This window comes from Leptonychotes weddellii, chromosome 11 (genome assembly GCF_054177405.1).
Source record: "Leptonychotes weddellii isolate Sample4059 chromosome 11, ASM5417740v2, whole genome shotgun sequence".
NCBI lineage: Eukaryota > Metazoa > Chordata > Mammalia > Carnivora > Phocidae > Leptonychotes > Leptonychotes weddellii.
The window spans coordinates 25,451,050-25,460,350 of record NC_138379.1 but is presented as its reverse complement, the minus strand read 5'-3'; positions in this window follow the sequence as shown (position 1 = coordinate 25,460,350).

Genomic DNA, 9,301 nt, shown 5'->3' with positions numbered 1-9,301 from the left:
TAGCCTGGTGGTGGGTATTGAGGAGGGCACATTCTGCATGGAGTACTGGGTGTTATGCACAAACAATGAATCATGGAACACTACATCTAAAACTAATGATGTAATGTATGGGGATTAACATAAGAATAAAAACAAAAAACAAACAAACAAAAACAATGGATAAATTTCAATGGCTTCCAGAGAATAGGTGGGAGAGAGGAGACCTGAGTGGTGGTAGATATAAAAAAATAGGAAATAATATGAGGATGATGGGGAAGTAGTCATAAATTTTTGAGCTAGGGAGCTTGATAAAGAACAGATATCAACAGTAGAGGAAGATGCTGAAAGAGAATGGGCACTGTTGGGCCCTTCATGAATCTCATGAAACAGAAAATTCAACTCTCTGGGCCCTCCCTTTTCTCCTTGATAAAATCAGTGGGTTGGACGGGACAGCAAATTTTTGACATGCTTACAACTATTTCTTCTTTCCATAACCAGACTTTGATAACCAATTACATCCCACTGTCCTGTTCAACCTGGACGTGGCTTCCCAATTTCCTTCAGTTGAACAATCCAGGCAACTCAATTAATACATTAGAGAAATGAAATATTAGATGAAAACCCATTCCTTTATCCTAGGCTATGTTATCTCAAACAACTTGTACAGTATTAAAATTCTTTCATGTTTGATGTGGAAATACCTCAAATTTTCCCTCCATCTCTGCTTTAGGAGATGGTAACAAACAGTGGCATATTATAACCTGACCCCTCACGTCAAGTTACTTCAAGTTCCAGAAAAAAAAAAGTCAATATAGATATTTGTTCTCTTCAATCTATTTTTCAAAATTCTAAACATAGAAAACAAAAAAAGACATTTAAATTGAATTTTATCAAGATGAAGGGGAAAATTGATTTTTGACCACATTAGCAGATATATAGATTTCAAGGAACCAGCATTCAATTTTGTGAGTTTTTTTTTTTCCCCATATATGTCAGATTGTAATCAACTTTGGGGATACAATGACTGTTTTTTGTTGTTGTTTTATTGGATTTTTCTTAAAGCAGAACCCAAATCTAGCCTTGAAGACAAAACAAAAGTCTCCTCAAAACACAAAACTAACCCTTCTTTCAAAGATCATCTGCATTTCTCCTCTTTCTTCCGATAGAAAGTGGCACTTCCCAAATGACACATCGTGTTGGAAAATTGTGGCACAGGGGCGACGCCCAGTTTTTAAAGAAAGCTTATTAACATATCTTGAATAATCTTACCCTCTCCCTATTATACCCTATGATACTTCCCTTGCAGAAATGTAAGTTAAGTCATGTTCTGAATTTTATTTCAGCAAACAACCCTTAATAAAGCCAATATTGAATATATATTGAATATGGTTGAATTATTTGAAAAACCTGTCTTCCTAAAACTTACACTGTCTATGGGTCATTTTACACTTAAAAAAAATATGTTGTGTCCTTTTCACAATATAAATATAATCAATATTCAGTTTGGAAAACTTGGCAAACACAGAAAACACAAAGGGAAAAAAGGATTCATATTTCTTCCATCCAGAAGCTGCTAAGCTTATCATACTTTTATGTCCTTTAGCTCTCCTTCCCCCTCCCTTCCCCCTTCCTCCCTCCTTTAGTCATTCCTTCCCGCCATCTATCTGATATCATGAAGCATCTATTGCTTTCTTATTGTCCCTGTTTTACTTTTAGCAACACACTGTGCAAATGCTCCAGATAAATGCATGTTCCTCCTCAATATTTTTTTCCTTGGAAGTTATTTGGAAATATGTTCATCTTTTGCATACCTGTCATTAATTAACTATTATCTGTCAATAACTTGAAACGTTTTATCAATTAACTGTTATTCATCCATACCTTGTAGATTGTGCCTGTCTTGCTTTTTCTGTTCTCTACAATGAATACTAATAACAATAAATGCTCCTTGTATTTGCATAGAACTATTTGAACTCTTTCACACATTATCTTCCTAGAGCGGCATAGCAACCCTTCCCGATAAGTAGGTAGGAAATGGAAATGTGCTCTTATCCTCATTATTATAAATGAAGGAACAGATGCAGAGAAGTTAACAGTAAGCCAGCTAGCTAGTTAGTGGCATAGGCAGGTTAGAGACTGAGTTTCCTAATTCCTATTCAAAACTCTTTCTTGAGAAATACACAACCTTCCAAAAATATATAAAAGGAGTCTTTCAAAAAAAAAACCACACCATATGTATAACATTTAATGTAAAAAAGGGAACTCAAATAGAATTTGCCACTTTGTCAGGCTCAACACATAATTTTGATGTGATGCCAGGATCTAAGGAGGATAGGCACACAATTTCATCATTACACTGAAAATAGACACTTCAAAGTGGGCACGGTGGACAAATTAACTCATCATGGACAGATGATAGTGGTTATTTTCAATTACTCTGTGAGTTCTTTTCTTAATAATATTACACAGTTGTGACTATCTAATGTTATTTGGTGTCCAGTAAGACATTTGACCTTTAGGGAAGAAAAAAGTCTCTGTGATGCTTTCTTAGTCATGAAAAACTTAATAATATGAAAATCAGTGTGCCTTTGAGAATTAAAGTGGGAGGTAAATAAAATAGAATACAAATTTTTAAATTTACACTCACAGTACGAACAAGAGGCAAGAGTTTTCCAAACTCAGTTTGGCTGCTTTCTGTAGAAATGACATTCCTGCCCAGGTGTCTGCTGACTCGGTTTTGGCTTTACACTTGGAAACCCTGCAGAGGTAAAGAAATTTCTAGCTCATGGTTGTCAAGATATTAAACCACTCTTTAAAAAGAAGCCTTTGTGGGATTCTAGTGTACGAAATAGAGAAATGTGGAGCAACCATGGATAAAGCTGGAGTGAAAGGAGGATGAATCCCAATACACATCAAGATTTATTAATATTTATTTATCCATTCATTTTCAAGCACCTGCTGTCCTTGGTGATGGGGACCCTTCCGAGGGCAAAAAGAAACAAGGTACCTGCCCTCAGGAAGCTTAGAGTCTAGTAGAAAAGACAGATATTGATTAGTTAATCCTCCTCTCAAGTATAAAACTGCAGTTCTGACTATAATGCGCAGATGTGCATAATGCCCTAAGAAATTTTAATGGGGCACATGGTCTACGTGAAGAGGCCAGAGAAGTCTTCTCCAAGGGAGTGGTGTTTGGCTTGGATCTGAAAGATTAATAGACATTTACTAAGGAAAGAGGACAATTAAGGTACACTAGGAAGAGGGGAAAATATGTGCCAAGAGGAAGTAAGAAGAACTGAAAAATAAAAAAAGCGGTCCTGGATCAGGGACAAGAGAGGGATGTATGGAATGAGATGAGCTGGATGGGCAGGTAAGGGCCAAACCATGTAGGGCACTAGCTGGCTGTGCTAAGGAATTTTGTCATTGTTGTAAGAACAATGGGTGTAAGAGACATGACTCAATTTGCAGTTTTGAGGAGATCACTCTGTGGTGGTACATAGAGCACTTTGGGGGTGTGGGGGGGGGCTGTCAGTGGCTGTGAGTGGATAAGTCAGTGGACGGGGGCCATGATCCAGACAAAAGAGAACAAGAGGAACAGTGGAGGCTATGTGCAGCAGGGGATGGATTAGAGCTGTTTAGAAAGCAAAGTTTGCAGGACTGAGGATGTTAGGGGAAAGGAGTGAGGGGAGAAGATGTTAAGCGCAGGTTTCTGGCTGGTGTAATAGTTAACGCAACTGATGGCGGGGGTTCATCTCTTTAGAGCAAGGGACAGCACACTGTCTCCTGTGCACCAAATCTTGCCTGCTGCTTGTTCTTGAAAGTAAAGTTTTACTGGAACACAGCCATGCTCTTTTTTTTTTTTTTTAAATATATCGTGTGTGGCTGCTTTTCTGCAATACATGTAGAGTTGAGTAACTGTAACAGAGACTGGCTCACAAAGCCTAAAATATTTATTATCTGGGTCTTTACAGAAAAAGTTTGCGGACCCTGGCATTAGAGAGGGACTACTGGAAAAAACATGAGATTGGGAGGACGATAGTGAGTTTGATTTGGTACATGTGTTTGAGGTGCGTTGGGAAAGCCAAGAGATAAAGTAGGAAGTTACAGACCAGATGCTCCAGGTGGGATAAATGCAGGAGTCAAGCGTATGAAGGCTGTAATGAAGTCATGAACAGGGATGATGTCATGAACAGGGATGAAGTCAGCTAAGGGGAGGTTAGAGTGACAGAAAGGAGATGCTTGGGATAGAGCCTGGAGAAACGCCATCATTTAAAGGCTAGGGAGTGTAGTGGTTAGAGAGAGTGTGAAGCCACGCCACGTGGCATGACCGAACCCACGTGTCTTAGTTTCCTAGGGCTGTTGCAACAAAATAGCACAACCGGGAGACTTAAAACCCCAGAAATCAATTCCCTCACAGTTAGGAGGCCAGAAGTCTGAAATCAAAGTGTTAGCAGTGTTGGCTCTTTCTTAGGGGCTCAGAGATAGAAGCTGTTCATACCTGTTTCTTACTTTTCGGTGTTGCTGGCAATCCTTGGCTTATGGCTGCATCACTCCTATCCTACGTCTGCTGTCACATGGAGTTCTCCTTATATGTCTCTGGATCTGTCTCTGCTCTTCTTATAAGGATACCTGTCGTATCCGATTAAGGGTTTATCCTATGACAGTATGACCTCCTATTAATTGAGCTAATTCTATCTGCAATGATACTATTTGCAAATAAGGTCACATTTCAAGATTTGAGGTGTACCTGAATTTTCGGGGGACACCGTCCAACCCGGTGTACCGGGGGAAAAGGTAAGTCTCAAAGGGAAGCGGTGTCAACAGCATCTGATGCTGCAGAGAGGTCTAGAGAATGGTTTCATACTTGTTCCGGTGGAAAGTAGAGGCCTGTAGATAGAGGTTAAGTAGATTATACTTAAATGTGGATGTGCAGATTCCCTCCTTGTTTCCAGTCATCCTGCAGTTTTCTTGATGACTTGCACTAGAGAGTCCATCTTTATCTTTGAGAGAGGGCCCATTGGCGTCCCCCGTGTGGCTGAGGGGTCCTGGCTCTGGAGCGCTGAGAGAGTGCCAACGCCACCTTTGTAGTTTCTCTTTGTGATCTTTGCAACCCCTCGATTTCCCTTGGAGATCTTTCCTTAAGTAATATCCAAGCCCTCTCCTATTTAGAGTGCACAGGGCTAATGGGATCACTAGCTGAGGTGAAATGGTTGCAGACGGTCATGTGAAAAGACTAATTTATTTCCAGAGGCTTTTAGGAATTCATGTGCTTTTAATGATAGCTTACTATAACCACAAATCCCTCATTTTCATTCTTTAAAGGGAGAGGATATTGCCCATTATTAACAACAGAGGAAGATAGGGTAGGCAGCTAATTGACCCAGCAAAGCTGACACAATTGTGGTGGGGTTATGAAAGCTGAAGAATTTTACTATGCTCCTAGGACTTTTGTCTCATTTTTTATATCAACTTTTTTTGACCTCTTGGCGAGCCATTTTCACCTGTTCGTCTCTCTTCCTCAGTCAAGCTTCCAGCTGGCAGGCCCACAGTGAGGTAGGTTTTCTATGATCTTTTTTTTTCATCAAAATCTGATGCTCCCTGGTGCTCTCACCGGTGGCCTGGTGGCTTATTCTCGAAGGGGGCAAAAATGGGTGGGACTAATTCCTGTCTGTCAGTCTGCTCTGGGGTCCTGTTATCTGCTTCTTAAGCCAAGGGGGTGCGGATAATATGTTGCCTGTCACTAGGGATGAGGGAAAATGGGGGTGGGTAGGAAAGGAAAGACGTGCTTTCTTTTAATACTGACATGAGGGAGGGGAGAAAGTCTTCCGCACCATAAATTGTTAATTTCAGGAGGGAAAATGTTGGTTCCTTCCCTGGCCCTGTAGGCCACCTGGCCTTGGTGGGACCACATTTGTGTAATTCTAATAGGCCAGAGGCACTAAGACAGCGCACAGCAAGGCCAGAACTCCCCTCTGCTGAAAGCTTCTACTCCAACCACCAGCATCTCCACTCCTATTGAATTCTTGGTTCTGCTACCCAGAATTCTGCCTCTGAATTGCAGGTTTATTCCTAGAATTTCCAGGTCTTGAAGCTTGGATTTTTCTGAGGGGTTTTTAGAGGGCTACTCTGGCCACATGAACTCTGTCAATGCACTAAATATCTCTTAACCTGTTACTTCCACTTTATATGTGTACTTATAAATGGGGTATGATGTCTTCTTCTTTCTAGAGTGGGTATGAGAGCTAAATGAAAACATATATGAAAAACACCTCATATACACTAAGCACTTAATAATGGTTGGTACAGTCATCATCATCATCATTAAAAGGAGAATCCACGGTGAAAGTGCTTTAGATACATATAATGAAATTTGTAGGGTTTATTTCTAGATAGTATTAATTATATCATGTACATTGACACATTTTCCATATTTTATTCGTAATTCTACTTTCTGCTGTCATAAAATCCCTTAGAATGGTTGGGGTGCCTGGATGGCTCAGTTGGTTAAGTATGTAACTCTTGATTTCCACTCAGGGTTGTGGGATCCAGCACCATGTCAAGCCCCATGTTGGGCTCTCCCCTGGGTGTGGAACCTGCTTGAGATTCTCTCTCTCCCTCTCCCTCTGCCCCCTGCACCCATCCCTGCTCACACCTGGGATCTCTCTCTAAAAGAAAAATCACTTAGAATGACAACAAAAAGTAATGATGAATTATTTGGAGGGATACAGAAATAGGCATATAGAAAAAAATAGTTAAGGAAATTGTATTTGCTTTGGTTTTATATGTTGCGTTAGGCATAATCTACTTTTCTTCTCATACCCATGTGGCACTCGTCCATGCTTCTATAGCCTTTTCTGTTTCCTGGGAGGCTACCCTCTATGGACTGAAGTTCCCTTGCCTTCTCCTGAGGGGAGGCATCAGTAGAAGATTAGAGGGTTAGAATAAAGTAAGCTCGGGTTCTTTGTTTCCCTGGCTCCTTAGCTGAAGGCCATTGTTCCTGTCAGGCAGCTCTCCCTATAATTACAGGTACAGGTGTCTCAAAGCTCCCATAACCTATTCTTCCTCCTTTCTTCCCCATTGTGCCTTCAGGTCTAAGGATGGTAACAGTTCCTAGATGTTGCTGGCATTGCGATATTTCACCCTTCCTTGCAGGTTTCCCTTAACCTTTCCCATCCCCTTATAAATAGTCCCTTTGTTAAACTCTCCTTAGTGAACCTGTTTAAGTATGACACCAGTTTTTTCACTAATACATGAGGGCTTCACCAGTTACAATTTAATTTACCACCATAGCTGAATCTTGTGTTTTTTAAAATTTTTTTAAATTCTATTTTATTTTTAATTTTAATTCCAGTATAGTTAACATATAGTATTACATTAGTTTCAGGTGTACAATATAGTCATTCATCAATTCCATACATCACCCAGTGCTCATCACCTATTTCACCCTTCCCCGCACTCACCTCCCTTCTGGTAACCATCAGTTTGTTCTCTATAGTTCAGAGTCTGTTTCTTGGGGCACCTGGGTGGCTCGGTCAGTTAAGCATCGGCCTTCAGCTCAGGTCATGATCTCAGGGTCCTGGGATCGAGTCCTGCATCGGGCTCCTTGCTCAGGGGGAGCCTGCTTCTCCCTCTGCCCACTGCTTCCCCTTCTCATGCTCGCTCTTTCTCTCAAATAAAGTCTTTAAGAAAAAGAGTCTGTTTCTTGCTTTGTCTCTCTCTCTCTCTTTTTTCCCCCTTTGCTTGTTTGTTTTGTTTCTTACATTCTACATATGAGTGAAATCATACCATAGCTGCATTTTGAATAATGATTTTAAAAATGGCACCTGAGATTCAAAAGAAATTAGTCCAATATATTTGTCTTCAATTCCAAATACTGATTTATGGAAGCATTGAAATGATGATTGCTTACACTCTCTTTAGAAATATTGTTATTTTTACTACTATTTCAGTGCCTGCCACCCAGGGTCATACAGGATGTAAGAAGACATAATGAAAGTAGTCCACATTTGTAAGAATTTACAATGAACCAGGCATCCTTTAAGCTATTTCGATCCTCAAAATAGCACCATGAGGTAGTTACCATTAGTATCCATTTTATTTTAGAGATGAAGAAACTGAGATGTGGAAAAGCTAAGAAATTTGGTCAAGATTCGACGGTAGGTAAGTGGTTGAGTCATCATTTCAACCCAAGCATTTGGACTCCAACACCAGCACCTGGAACCATTGTGCTGTAAATGACCCAACACTGTAGTCATCAAATGACTTTGTAACCAATTTCAAAAAGTGAAGGTAGCCATCAGAGTCCCAGCAGGAAATGGATGACACACTCAAAATTGCTAACAGAGAAATCTTTAATAAAGGATATATTACAGAGTTTAGGGAAACTCCCAGGGAAAGGTGCTATCCTCCAGGGCTAGTAACAGTGGGAAGCTTTACCACACTAGACCTAAAAGGATAGGGTAGGGAGTGGTTGCTAGAATCTCACCTCACCTATGGGTGACGATTGCCAGGTAAAATCTGTGGCATTAGTTGAGGAATGTAGTCAACTGCCCTGATGACACAATGAAGGAAGCAGAAGAAATACTTCCTTCTCCTCTTTCTTCCTTCCACCCATGTCCTGCTGTTCTCTCTTGTTGGAGACAGAGAACACAGAAAGCCAAGAGCCCAGTCGACACAGTCTGTAAAGCTGTGTCTCCCAGGTCCAAAGTAGGATGAGGAATATCTTGGAAGGGTAACGGGAAATATCCAGCAGGGTGAATTTCTCTATTAAGGAAATATCTTTTTTTTTTTTTTAAAGATTTTTATTTATTTATTTGACAGAAAGAGACACAGTGAGAGAAGGAACACAAGAAGGGGGAGTGGGAGAGGGAGAAGCAGGCTTCCCGCCGAGCAGGGAGCCTGATGCGGGGCTTGATCCCAGGACCCCGGGATCATGACCTGAGCCGAAGGCAGACACTTAACGCCTGAGCCACCCAGATGCCCCCAAGGAAATATCTTTTGCTCCTGGAATAGTTTTATACAAACCTGAAATCTAAACTAAAATTAGCATATTTATATATACAAGGTATATAAAAAGAGCCCTTTTTCTGTTTCTCTATTTTTGTTCCTTTTGGAAAGGAACTGAGCTTTTGTAAATGCCCTCACATATTGTTTGCTTAGTGAAATCTCTGTGACAAAAATGTTTGTATGTCTTTGAGTATGTAAATATAAATCAGTGGATAGAAGCCACATTTTGTTCCCAAAGAGTTATCAACTCAAGATTAGGGGTTGACCTTTAAGCTACTACTGTACAGTTACCATAATACATAAGGAATATTATCGGCTA